This window comes from Myotis davidii, unplaced genomic scaffold (genome assembly GCF_000327345.1).
Source record: "Myotis davidii unplaced genomic scaffold, ASM32734v1 scaffold24, whole genome shotgun sequence".
Classification (NCBI taxonomy): Eukaryota; Metazoa; Chordata; class Mammalia; order Chiroptera; family Vespertilionidae; genus Myotis; species Myotis davidii.
The window spans coordinates 4,533,734-4,548,964 of record NW_006298312.1 but is presented as its reverse complement, the minus strand read 5'-3'; the positions used below and the strand labels follow the sequence as shown (position 1 = coordinate 4,548,964).

At 35.3% G+C, this 15,231-nt stretch overlaps 1 pseudogene; it reads right to left on the bottom strand.

Annotated features, from left to right (window-relative positions):
* Positions 1-4,015: 4,015 nt before the first annotated feature.
* Positions 4,016-15,231, bottom strand: part of LOC102756522 — a 110,117-nt pseudogene continuing 98,901 nt past the window's right edge.

Sequence of the window (15,231 nt, the reverse complement as noted above, 5' to 3'; positions counted from 1 at the left end):
CTAAGGGAAATAAGCCAGTCAGAGAAAGACAAATACCATATGATTTCATTTATATGTGGAGTATAATGAACAAAATAACCTGATGAACAAAATAGAGCCAGAGGTACAGATATATGATACAGACTGACAGATGTCAGAGGGGAGGTGGATGAGTCAGGCTGGATGAAAGAAGGTGAAGAGATTAGCCAAACAACATATATGCAAAGCCCATGGTCACAGACAACAATGTGGTGAGGGCCAGAGGGAGAAGAGGCCTTTGTGTTGTCTTGTGAATAATGGCAATTTTATTTCTTCCTTCCAATTTAGATGCCTTTGATTTCTTCTTCCTATGGCTAGCACTTCTAGTACTATGTCGAACAGGAGTGATGAAAGTGGGTATCCCTGTCTTGTTACTATTCTTATAGGAAATGGTTATAGTTTTCGCCCATTGAGTATGATGTTGGCTGTAGGTTTGTCATATAAGTCTTTTTCTATGTTATGTATGATCCATCTATTCCCACTTTGCTGAGAGTTTTTATCAAGAAAGGGTGTTGGATTTTGTCAAATGCTTTTTCTGTATTTATTGATAAGATCATGTGATTTTTGTGTTGCAATTTGTTAATGTGCTATATCACATTTATTGATTTGTAGATATTGTACCAGCTTTGCATCCCCGGAATAAATCCTATTTGGTCATGATATATATATATATAATCTTTCTATAGATTATATATAATCTGGATCCGATTTGCTAGGATTTTGTGGAGGATTTTAGCATCTATGTTCATCAGGGATATTGGCCTGTAATTCTCTTTCTTTGTAGTGTCTTTATCTGGTTTTGGAATTAGGGTAATTCTGGCCTCATAGAAAGAGCTTGTAAGTGTTCCTTTTTCTTGAAAATTTAGGAATAGCTTGAGGAGGATAGGTGTTAGTTCTTCTTTGAATGTTTGGTAAAACTCTCCTATGAAGCCATCTAGACAAGGGCTTTTATTTGCTGGAAGCTTTTTGTTGTTGTTGTTATTTGTTTGTTTGTTTTTTTGTTACTGCTTCCATTTCAGCAGTAGTTATCAGCCTATTCAGGTTTTCTGATCCTTCCTGATTGAGTTTTGGGAGATTGTATTTTTCTAGGAATATGTACTTTTTTTCAAGGTTGTCCAGTTTGTTTGAATAGAGTTGTTCTTTTATGATCCTGTGTATCTCTGTGAGATCAGTTGTTACATCACCTCTCTTATTTCTGATTTTGCTTTTTGTGTCCTCTTTGTTTCTTGGTGAGTCTGGCAAGAGGTGCATCAATCAAAGGAAATTTTCTTACAGCAATTGTAGTAGCAATGACAACAGTATTTTTCTTGTGTCAGTTTTCTAATACCCCAATTTTCACAGGACAATATGAAGAGATTTAGGGAATACCTGCACATTTGATGGATTACTTTATAGAAGAGTAACTTTGTGCATATACTTAACAATAAGTGTGCTTATCCTTTGCTCCAGAGAGAGAGAGAAAGTATCTATAACTTCAAAGGCTATAAGCAAACCTATGAGGGGTGGCCTATTTACTCTTTTCAAAACTGTGCACTATGCAAACACCTTGAAAAGGTATTCTGAAACCAACAATATCAGTGCCTTTATTATTTGATATGATGCAGAAACTTGAGAAAACATGGAGAAAATCTTCCAATAAAACCCATTATCAATGGGACTGTCATAAAAATGACAAGGATTTAAACTTTTTTACTGAGGATCTTTTTTCTTTTTTTGCAATTCACCAAAAAGAAAAAAAAAACTTTATATAACAAAAGGTAATTGCTTTGCTTTGTGTCATTTATACTGGACTAGTAGCCCGGTACACAAAATTCATGCCTATTAAAAGGGAATTAATTGCCCTAACCAGTTTGGCTCAGTGGATAGAGCATTGGCCTGCGGACTCCAGGGTCCCAGGTTCGATTCCGGTCAAGAGCATGTACCTTGGTTGCGGGCACATCCCCAGTGGGGAGTGTGCAGGAGGCAGCTAATCGATGTTTCTCTCTCTTCAATGTTTCTAACTCTCTATCCCTCTCCCTTCCTCTCTGTAAAAAATCAATAAAATATATTTTTTTAAAAAGGGAATTAGCAGAGATATTTTAATATTGCTATTTGCCCTTTCTCTATAATAGAAGTGTGAGAGATGAAAGGAAATTAGTAAAATTTATATGAAAATCATGTACAAATTAACTAATAAAAAACAGTAACAAAAGGATATAACAATAACAGAGGCATGATATAAAAACGACAAAAACATGGTATGAAAACAACAAAAACACGATATAAAAACAACAGTGATGCAAACAATGGCTGATAAAGTGATTAAGCTTATTCTAATATCTCCCTTTACACCAGATTAAGAATAAAAACACTTTCAGAGCACTTGACTAATTTCCCTTGTGATGAAGTACTTAGAACTTTAACTGTAACATCACATGCTCTTCAAACTTGAGAGAAAGCAACATATAACTGACCATGTGCAAAAACGGGTTCGGTTAGGAACATGCCTACTTTGTCTAGAGTTTGTCCTTGTGATTTATTAATAGTCATCACAAATGCTGGCATCATGGGAAACCGTCGTCGAATCAATTTAAATGGGAGGCCAGTGTCAGATGGGGACAAATTAATTCTTGGAATCAGAACAGCCTCTCCCTCTGCAGATCCTGTTATGCTACAGTGTTTTGGACAGGTCCAAGCCTTGGACTGATGAGAGGGCACAGTCCTCTCTGCCACGTGCAAGTCCCAGCTTGGAGGGCAGGGCCCTCCCAGCACAATTCTAGCCAATAGCTGTAGTTGTAAGCTTGAACCTATGGTCCAAACACATGGCCCCATGTGCCTGAGTGATGTAGGCTTGATAGAGTTCAGGTGCATGTAGTTGAATAGGATTGAAACGCAAGAGAATGTTGTAAACCTCTTGGTCACGCCCTTACTTTGCATCTGCTATAAAATAAAGGCATGGCTGTGGGTGTGATCGCTGTCTCTCAGAGAAGCAGCGTCCCACCCAGACCCAGCTTGCATTCTCTTGTCTTTCTTTTCTAAGCCTTTCAACCACCCCCACTCAGGTTCACCCCTGTCCGTGCTGGCGAAAGGCACACGCTCTGAGGGTAGGTTCCTGCTTCAAACCCTGCCCTTACAAAAGAACAGCTCCGGGAAACAGGTTGGGGGAGGGCACAGCCATTGCCAAAACAACCTCTGACTTCCTTCCGCTTGGTCATGGTTCTGTTCTGGTTGTGATGAACACCACCCATGGTTTTTATATAAGTAGATTGTTTATATTTGTTTTCCACAATTGATTTATTCTTGCTTCTTCTTCTTTTTAACACATAGAGAACATCACATTTTTCTTAGTGGATATCCAGGCTTTGTACTTTGAAATATATTTGCAGTAATAATGAAGTTTTCTTTGTTGAAGCAAGCATCCTCTATTTACGTCATAAACTGTGTGATATTTTATCGTATGACTTATACCAGCAGTGCTCAGTTTGGTTGCTTTATAAATTCAAATTGTCTTTTCTTCTTACCTTTTTGATAATGTTCCATATAAATAACAATATTAAAATATGATATTTAATGATTTGGAAGTTGATAGAGACCATGGGAGTCTGATAGTATTAACTACTTTAATGGAAGTTTATGTTTTATCAGATAGTTAAGATATGGATAAATATGAAAAGTGTTGCAAATAATGACTTGCTGTCCAAAGCCAAAGAGAAATAAGGCAAAACTTAAGTTAAGCAAATAGGAACACTGATGAGATAGCATTCACCATCTTTTTTATTTTCTTCAGAAATTACTTTTATTTTGTTAAAAATTTCCTTAAGGAGCTAGCAATTATTCATGAGAAGAAAAGTCCAGAAAACAGATTTATGACTATATTAGCCTTATCCTTGATTAGAGATATTAATTATACAGAAAACATTACTCCCTGGAGTGGGTTACCGAACATCTAAGAGGCTGTGAACTTGTTAGAGCTTCTCCCAGCTTGCCTGGCTGCTCCATTGAGCTCACATGATTCAGTTATAAGGATGGACGCATTTTCTTTTTTTGAATTTAAAATTTCACAACAGTCCGGATGCTCTTTCCTGCATGCAGCAGTCCAAAGGCTTTGTTAATTTCATCGAAAGAAAGATTGTGGGTCACAAATTCATCAACTTTTATCTTTTTGGACATATATTCAGATACCAACTTTGGGACAATTCTACACCTTCCCATCCTCCGAAGGCGGTGCCTTTCCACGTGCCTCCTAAGAGGAGCTGAAAGGGCCGAGTGGCAATCTGAGGCAGGCCTCCAGCACAGCTCTCATGGCCTTCACATTACCAACACACGCAAAGGATTATCTTCTCCCCCATCAGTCATCTCAATGAGAACTTCCTGATGGGTTTAATTAAGTCTTAGGGCTGATACATCCGCAGACTCCAAACTCTTTGGCCTTTGCAAATTTATCTTTATTGACATCCACACCAATGATCCGGGATGCACCGGCCACTTTACAGCCCATGATAACCACCGATCCAACTCCTCCTAGGCCAAAGACGGCACAAGTAGAACCAGGCTCCACTTGGCAGTGTTCACAGCAGCACCATAGGCAGTGAAAATGCCACAACCCAGGAGGCAGACTTTATCCAAAGGTGCTAAAGGATTCATTTTAGCAACAGAGATACTAGCCACAACTGTGTATTCAGAGAATGTGCTGGTTCCCATGTAATGTAAACTGTCTTCTCTTTGCAAGTAAAGCTGCTAGTGCCATCTGACATTAAACCTTTCCCTTGAGTGACTCTTAACTTCTGGCAAAGGTTTGTTCTAGTAATTAGCCAAAATTTGGATTCTCCACATTAAAGGATGTAAAGTGAGATGACTGTATCACCTGCTTTCATCTTAGTAACTCCTACGCCAACACTTTCCACAATTCCAGCACCTTCGTGTCCCAGGATCACGGGAAAACTCCCTTCAGGATCAGCCCCACTCAGGGTCTAGGCATCAGTGTAGCACACTGCAGTGGTAATAATCTTAATTCGAACTTCATGAGCCTTTGAGGGTGCCACCTCTACCTCCTTTATGGAGAGAGGCTTTTCAGCCTCCCAGGCAACCGCTGCCTTGCACTTGACCCTCACCTCGGTGAAGGTCAGTGTGGGTGGGCACCCAGGGCTGGCTGCACAGTTGGAACATGGGCCTCACTATCTTTTTTTGTTGTTTAATTTTATACAAATTGATTTATAAAAATAAATTATATTATTGTTATCAGAAGAAGCCTGTATTCTTATCTTAGTCCCCTTATAACCTTATAAGACCAAAGGAGATGGTTTAGGCATATAAGAATGTGTCCTAGAAATATGAATAAAATGGTATATATTTTAATGTTATTATCTCTATATATAAAAGCCTAAGTGACCAAAGGACCGAATAACCGGTCGCTATGATGCCACTGACCACCAGGGGGCAGACACTCAATGAATGCAGGAGCTTCCACCTGGTGGTCAGTGTGCTCTCTCAGCCAACCTCCTGTTGTCCCTCCCTCTGGCCGGCAGGCACCAATTGGCCCTGGTCGCCGGCCAGGCCAAGGGCCCCCACCCATGCATGAATTCGTGCACTGGGCCACTAGTTTTATTATAAATCAATAATCATAACATTATTTGTTATTGCATGGACCTTTCAATTTTACAAAGCATATTTACAAGAATTTTTCCTCAATTGTCACAATAAAATAATGATATGTGTAGTATGAGTTCTCTTTGATAGATAAAGAAATGAGGTATAGAAATTTTACATAATTGTACTACTATCACATGTGGCTGAATAGCAGTCATGGGATTCATTTCTATATAATCTGATGGCGAAAACAGAAAGTAATATTTAAATCACAATATATATTTCAAGAGCCCTAAATTTTGGCTTTTTATGGTAATGGTAAATAATCCCCTACCTTCATAACTTTTGCACATTATTCTCCCAAAAGATAACTTGAAAATAGAATTACTTTCCGATTCTTAATTTTACCCAAGTTGAAGATCAATATAGTAGTCTCACAGAATATAATAAATAGAGAAACTAGCAGACTTTTGAGACTTTTGGCTCAAGTGGTTCACCAACTAGATTGAACATCAGAATCACCAGATGAATTCTAAAATGTATTGGGCCTGCCCTTTGTATATTTTGATTCACTGTACACGGAATGGGGCTGTTAAATCTTAATCTTTATTTTATGTTCTTTAACTCCATTAGGATTCTGATGTAGAAGGCACCTTCCTCTATGTAACACATTTATGAATTGTTTCCATTACATGCCTCCACATTATAATCTTTGGGTGTTTTAGTATATAAACTAGGAACACCAATATTTCACAGACTTATGTTTCTATATTATGTTTTTATTGTTTGCCATGTTGTTATAAATATGCATACATACATACATACATACATACCACCTCATGGGTATGTAGGGAGACCCATTTACCTAATATTAGCTATGTTATTTTGATTAAATTACTTAACTTATAAGGCTCTCAGTTTCTTCAGTTTTTAAAGGGGGTACTGCTAGCAATCTCACAGGTTTGTTGTGAAGTCTGATTCACAAATGTAATCAAAGTGCTTGGGATATAGCTTATGTTTAATAAATTTTAATAATTACATAATGCTATATCTATATTTTATCAAAACACCATATTAATAATCAGATACAAAGTGTTAAAATAATGTATTTTAAAAATTTATTATATCTCATTTGCAATCATTATGCTGAACTTATATGGATATATTATATTTGTCAACCTAGTAAACTGAAGTATTTCATTACCTGTAGACTAATTTTGCTCCTAAAGTTAAGAGTGTGTATTAATCTCTTGAACTATATTGATAGATTATCCAATGTCTGCAGAATTAAAGATATGGTTACGCTTTCATCTTGAGAGAAAACTACCTCCTCAGGTTGTTGAAGTAGCTATTAGAATTTTCAGTGAGGTAATTTAGGCACACGTCTTGCTCGTATTGGTATTTTTCCATTCCCCTGCTTTCTGTTTTTGCTTGTGCTCATTCTAATGTGATCTTTTGTTTTATTTGGGGTAGAATCCTAGTTAAAGTTTAGATGAAATTTTTGATAAAACAAGTTGAAAATATTTTTTCTCAGATCTGGAATAATTATATGGAGTTGTTTATACGATTTCAGTTTAATGTTTAATTCCCTATTCAAATTTTGATTCAAATGAGTTAAACTAGTTTATTTAGTATACCAGAGGCCTGGTGCATGAATTTGTGCATGGATGGGGTCCCTCTGGGTGGCCTGAAAGGATCAGACCAAAACCTGCAGTCCAACGCCACCTGCAACTCCTACTTGACACTCTCACTCATCCTGGACCCACTGTGCCTGCTGTGGGCTCGTGCCCAGTCAGTCCCTATCAGGAGAGGCTCGCAAAGCCACAGCAGCACTTGCCAACTAATAGTCCTGTGTCTGGCGCCCTCCCTAGTGGAGTGGCCTGTGGGATCGGGATGAAACTGGCTCTCCAACATCCCCCGAGGAGTCCCGGATTTGGAGACAGTGCAGGCCAGGCTGAGGGACACCACCAATGAACGATCGGGGTGGGGGAGGTACTGCAGTAGGGCTCTAGGGCATGTCCAGCCCATCTCGCTCAGTCCCGATCTGCTGGGCCCCAGCAGCAAACTAACCTACCAGTTAGAACATCTGCCCCCTGGTGGTCAGTGCACATCATAGCGAGCAGTTGAGCAGCCTTAGCATCTCATTAGCATATTACACTTTGGTTGAATAGTTGACCTGTCACTGGACGACTGGACACTTAGTATATTAGGCTTTTATTATATAGAATTATTTATGACTATCACCTTATTAAATGATTTTTTAAAAAGTGGACTTGAAAACTTGGGTCTTTCTCTTGTGTTCATGAATGATTGCTGAAGCGGCCTTTATGTGTAACATATACTGTGGATTGCAAAGACACTGACTTTGGTCCTTTATTAGGCTGAGTTTTACTACTGAGTTTCTCATAAATATGTTGTAAATAAACTGTGCCTCTCACGTGCTTCAACCTGATTCTAGGCTGTTCTCTAGTTTGTCTGCCAGAGATCGCAATAATTAAATAATTAAAAATTATATGACCCCATTGTTAGAAGGCACATGTGGCTTTCAATAAGAGGTTACCCAAGAAAGCTGTAGAACAACTTGGCAAATATAAAACAATATTTGAATTCAAAAGCATGCCTTTTTCTCTCCTGAAATACAATTCTTAACAGTCACTCTGAGCATGTGGTTTTCTGGTGGACTTTGCATATTTTACATGGATTAATATAAATGCACATAAATACAAGCCAGGTTAAAATAGAAAAAAAAATGCACTAGGCCTTTATTATAAAAGATTGCTTTGGATCCCTGTTTCATGCAGATGTTATAGTCAGGACTATCTTGATATGATATTTCTATCATCTCAGTAACTAAATTCCCTTGCAGATACTGAGAGTGGAATAGTCTTATATAATATTTTATGTTAGGTATGGTTTTGTATAGTTACAAGAACAGTATTTTAGGTGCTAATCAGGAATGAGCAAATACATTTTTTATAAGAAATGAGAAACTTGAAAGAATTAAGAAAACACTATTTTCATGTTAATATCCCATTTATTGCATGTGGGTTAGAAAAGAGTTGCAGTAAATCAGTAGAAAGAAAGTTTCTTGGAATCTGCCTGAAAAATTTTAAAACTACACTGCACATTCAGCCATACCCACTATATTACCTAACATTTTTTTATGTTTACTGGACCCCTGTTCTTTATCTTAGTTGAATTAACACAGATATCAAACGGTGTTTGCAGATAATAAAGATTATCCCTTTCATTTGTTAATGGAGGGAGAGGGTCTTGTGTCTCAGGCTGTGAGTGGGAGTGGATTTCTTGTAATACCCCCAAAAAAGGAATTACCTGACACTCACATGGGACGATTAGATACAATAGAAGGCTTTATTTCCATGGAATTATACCCGAAGTTCCATTTCCCTTTGTCCTGCAATTGGAGAAGTGAAGCTGGGGCTTCAGTAAAGCTAAATCAGAGACAGAGTCCAGAGTTTCCTTTCCATGTTGGAGCTGGGTCCAGTGCAGCATCAGCCTAGCTTAGCTTGTGTTTCCCTGCTGCAGTACAATCATCCATTTCCTGTGGGGCCCTCATGGCCATAGGCTATAGAGGTGAATGCAAGGAAACCAAGAGAGGTTCAAGAGCACAAGAGAGATCACTCCTTTGTTTAGGAGATTATGTGTTTCCATATTTCCGTGGTCTTGCAATGGACATGCCCATTCTGGTCAATTATTTCTGTTCTTGGGTGTGACTGACAGACCAGTACCTTCCCTATGTCACCCCAACTTTACTGGGCATGCATCTATCTTTCCTTTGTTGGATCCCTTCTCCCAGTGTTTTGCAGGAAATAAGCTGGTGATTCCCTGCAGAGTGCAAAGTTGCAGCTTCCTGGTGAAGCTGCTTAACTGACATGCCTATAATGTCTGGCCTTCCCTTTACTCATGTCATATTATTAATAATTAACTAATTACAACAGTATCATTTCAATTCATGAAATGTATATATCAAACATGGAAATAAAAACCAAAAAGATTGTCTATGTCTCTTTTATGTTTTTCAAACAGTTTTAGAAGAGCTCCGTATTGCATTTATTTGATGGCTTCAGGAAGAGTTCTTCTAAGAGATTGTATTTTTGTAGAAGTTAGAGAACTCTCAAACAAACTTCTAATTAACACCTAAATTCTTACTTTTAGGAGAGACAGAGACTTTCTTTGCATAACAATGTCTGGGGCATTTGCAAATCTCAGCTTGCTTCACATTTTCCCGGGGTTGCAGTTTCTTGGGACCAGAAATGCATGTGAAAGCACATTTATTACAGTCAGAGAGGAGGAACAGTTAAACTAAAAATGATCTCTGATTGAGAATAGCAACACTAGATGTCTGACATCTGTTTCTCTACTTGTTTTAAAACTCAACGTAGATGAAGCATTTTAAATCATAATGAATAAGCATACTCTCTATTCAAGACACATGATTATAAAAAATTCAGTAGCTTCATTTTACAAGTAACTAATTTTTAAATAGAGAACCATTATAATACTTGACAAAAACTGAACAGTTCATGTATGTTAAGATATGCTTTTAAATGTTTTGAATCCCAGCTGTTTCTTTTTTCTGTTCTTTGTAAGAATATGTCCAAAATTTTGGATACATTCACATAACGTTTTCATAAATTAAAAAAAAATAACAGAAAAAACATTTGGGGGATGCTTTTATAAAATTTGAAACAATAACTTCTACTTTTGCTGAAATATTTCCTTACCAAAATAACTATATTGATACTGTACTTTTGATTCATTAGAACTTCATTATGTTTTTATAAATTATTATTCAAATGCTAACAGTGAAGATAGTCATTACTATTTATGATTACTTAGAGCTCTCAGTTGCTTATTATTACTGCACAATAATGTATTACTGCTTTATTTGTGGGGAGTTATATATAAAACCAGTAATATATTAAACCCTAATTTCCATTCTAATATCAAGTGAAAAAAATAATCTGAAAGTGATAAATTTTTAGTGGCACCAATCACTGTCACACATTCTAGGCAAATGATATTTTTAGAGAAGTCTTAAGAAATGTAATAAATTATGAAGGAAAATTGTTTTCTTCATATAGTAAAAACTGCTGGGTGTAATTAGGAGAAAGGAGACTTCTCAGCAGAGATGTCTGTTTACATGTCTGGTATCTGCCATGGATTTCTCATGAGATTTTTGGTAAATTATGATTTGCTTTCATTTATTCATTTAAAAATAATTCTATATATTTAGCTTCCCTATTTTTCAGTGCTGATAAGATCAAATGAGATACTTTGTTAGACATTTGAATGTGCTGTACTAACTATGCATGTGTATGTGAGTGCATAATAGGTTGTATGTTTGCTGGTGATGTTATATTATTTGACTACTCTCTGGCTAAGAATGTGATGTGGTTTCTAACTTATTTAAGTAAGTTATCATATTTTGGGTATTGAAGTTATAACTAAACTATTTTGGTCTTTTAAAAATGTGGCAATATACTAGATGCATAATATTAATTATGAATAGATAATAAAGAGGATTAAATTAGCACAAGCAGGTTATATATAAGTCACATTGCCTGATAAAAGCTAACATTTTAATAGTGTTTGGTATTAGTAAATGATTTAATTATTAAGCCAACGCTATGGAATAGGTACCAATAATCCTCATTTTCAGCTGGGGCAGCCATGGTTTGGAAGATGTTAAGGAAGTTGTATGAGATCAAATTATGAATATCAGGATAGAAACTGACTGATTCTAGAATGCATCCTCTTAAGTGTTTTATTTTACTAATACTTTAATGCATACATTCACTTCCTTGTTAACATTTATGTATGGTACAATTATCTAAGACTGTCATTGGGATTATGTTTCTTCACTCAGAATACCTGCATAGCAATCTAATATGATTGGGTAAATAGAAAGTTAAATAAAAATTACTAAAATGAAAGCACATCAACATAAAAAGTGTCTCCTGTGGTTTTTTCTTGCTCAATTATTAGGTAACATTTAAGTGAATTTGGGAGCTGAAAAAAATTTTAGTGACCTTAAGTGTATTTTATGCAAAGGATATTATTCAGGGGTCATTTTAGTTTTAGAAGTAATATTTGGAGCTCTGCTGAGCTACAGCTGCAGCAGAGCACAGATGTAGTATAACTCCAGATTAGACTGATTTGCCCCCGATATTAACAGCAGCCTGACAAGAGAAGGATGTGTCCTTACTTAGAATACAATGAGCTGTGTCATTTATTGCATAAGGAGAGGTAAAATATAAGACTTATAGTGCACAGGGATGGAACAAGATAAATGGAAGTGTACTGTTGTTTTATAATGTAGTATAAAAATAATCAAAGGTGTATTGTGATAAATTAAAGATTCATATTGTGCTTTCTAAAATAACACATAAAAAATCCAACAGATTATAGCCAAAATGTGAAAGAAAAAACGCCCAAAATATTTGTGTCATCCAAAATGTAACAGGAAAGGAGAAACAGAAAAGTAAAGAACATGTGGAATAAATAGAAAATAAAGACATAAAATGACAGAGCTAAATATCAATAATTGCACTAGGTAGAACTGGAATAAATATGTTAATTAAGAGAGAAATGATAGATTGGGTAAAACAGCAGGATTTAGCTATGTGCTGTGTAATAAAATTTTACTATAAATATATAAAGGAGTTTAAATTAGTGAAAAAGTATATCATACAACACTGAGTATAATAAAGCCATTGTGGCTACTAGTATATGAATTTCAAATAAGATATACTTCAAACAGGATACATACTACCAGAGAAAAGAGAGGCACATCATAATGATAAAAGGATCAAGTCATCAAGAAGTGATAACAATTCAAAGCATATTTGTATATGATAAAATTTCAATATCATGAAATTAAAGTTGAGAGAAATAATGGAAAAAAATAGACACAACCATAATTGTAGTTGGAGACTTCAACACACCTCTCTAGTAATGGGTAGAACAAATAGACCATAAATAAATAAATAAATAATAAATAAATATCAGTTTGACTTTGTTTGCATTTGCATAGCACCCCATTCTACATCTGCAGAATGCACATTTTTTAACATCATAGGCAATGTTCACCCAGATAGGTCATATTATTATCTATTAAAGGAAGACTCAATACATTGCAAGAAATTTAATTATGTAAAACATATATCTAAATCTGATCAGTATGTTAGAAATCACATGGCTTCAGTGTTATTTTCTATATTTAATTAACAATAATTTTAATTACCTAAGTCCTTAAGAATAAATTTAACAAAAGTGGCTGAAAAATTATGTGAAATGGAAACAAACGGAGATTTAAATAGTAATGGATTAGAAAGCTCAATATTGTTAAATGCACATTCTCCATAAATTGATATATGAGTTGAACAGAATACCAATCAAAACCCCAGTTGGAGTTTTTAAAGAAATGGATAACCGTGTTCTAAAATTTACCTGGAGAAGCAATTTTCAAAGTATAGAAACATTTGGAAGACCTGCACTACCTGATTTCAAGATTTCTATTAGAACTACAGCAGTAGGAATGTGAAGGAGATCAATGCAACAGATGGAGAGTTCAGAATTAGACCTATGCATAGCTAGTCAATTGGTTTTGACCAAGGCACCAAATCAATTCAATGAGCAAAAGTCTTTTTAACAGATGGTGCTAAATAAAATAAATATCTATATAAAAACATGAAATTTGATTGTTCCTCACCCTTTTTGCAAAAAAATAACTTCCAATTGGCCATGAATATAATCCAAAAGCTAGCCCCACAAAGTTTCTAGAAGAAAACACAGAAATATATACATATCACCTTGGGGTAGACAAAGATTTCTTGATTGAATTGAAAGATTAGTAACCATAAAAGAAAACAATGATAAATAGGAGTTTATTAAAACTTCAAGTTTGTTCTCATCTAAACAACATTAAAAAATACAAGTTACATATTAGGGGAAATTATTAGCAATATGTATAACTAAGAAAGCACTCATTCAAAACACATAAAACTCCTATAAATCCTTTTTTTTAAAAAAAAAAAAGGTGAACAACTCAATTAGAAAAAAAAAAGGTTAAAAAAATTGAGCAGACATTTCACAAGTGAAGTATAAAATGGCCAACAAATGTATGAAAAATTGCTCAATATTTTTAATCATGAGGACAATGAAAATTAAAGCCACAATGACATCCATTTTTTTATCTGCTGACAGTAGAGAGGGTAGAAAACAACTAGGAAGCTCATACATTGCTGACAAAAAGTATAAAAGTGTATCTACTTTGGAAGACTGTTTGCAATCTTTTATAAATCAAGTATCTATATTTACCTTATGACCAGGTGATTCTATCTGTAGGTAGTAACTTATTTATGATAGCCCCTAACTGGAAACAACCCAAATATCTGTCAATAAGAAAATGTGCAAGTTGTGATGGAATACTGCTCAGCAACCCAAAATACATTAATTCCTAAAATATGCAACAACATATATGAATCCCCAAAACATAATGTTAAGCAAAATATAGCAGAATCAAAAGAAGACATGTTGTATGATTTATATGAATTCCAAAAACAGACAAAACAAATATACAGTAATACAAATCTGAATAATTAGTGCCTCAGGAGTGATGAGATTGACCAGAAGGTTGCAAAATGAAATTCTCTGGAGTGATGAAAAATTTATTTATTTTACCTTTGAATGATTGCTGCATGTGTACAATTGGCAAAACTCATTGAATAAAACATTTATTAACTAAAGTAAAACAGTCTTTATTTATGTATGACATAGTTGCGATTAAAAAACTCTCAATGGGACCTATCTAAAAATTCAACTAGTGTTAATGAGTGAATTTATCAAGGTTGCAGGATATAAGATGAGTAAGCAAATGTAATTCTATTTATATAATCAAACTATATAATTAGAAAATATAAATATTAAAAATGCAATTTGAATAAATTGAAAACATCCAAATAAAACAAATTGTACATGAATCATATCCAAATTAAAAAAAATACATAGAATTAAAATACATAGAAGTAAAACGTAAACAATGGAAACATTCATGTTTCCCCATATATTTTAGTTGGTTATTTGATGAAATAACCCTTTATAGTTTATTTCACCAATGTTCTGTAAATTCAATGTTTAGGATGAAAAGTGTTTCTTGTCTGTAGCTATAAGATTTCCTGAGGCTTATGTCAAAGGTCTGCAAATGGATTGTACAAGAGCCCACCTCCCCTAGAAACTAGTTATACATAACCACACTCTTCCCTCTACTAGTAGGCATCTGCTTTGTCTACCCAAGAGTCTCCTCCTTACTTGGGGTTTTGCACTGCCATAACTCTGGAGATTTTATTTCTTCTTCCCCACTCCAAAAAGACACTGCCTTCTAGACTAAGTCTCTTCTTACTTGGTCTCTTATTCTTCCAGGCAATAAACTGTAGTAATCTGAAAATCTTCAATCTGTTTTACCTGTCTAATCCTGTGAATACCTAAGAAATGTGCTCTTTCTTCTATTCTAGTTTCCCATGTTTTATTACTTCATTATAGTACTTACTAGAGGCCCAGCGCATGAAATTCTTGCACTGGAGCAGGTGTCCCTCAGCCCGACTTGCACCCTCTCACAGTCTGGGA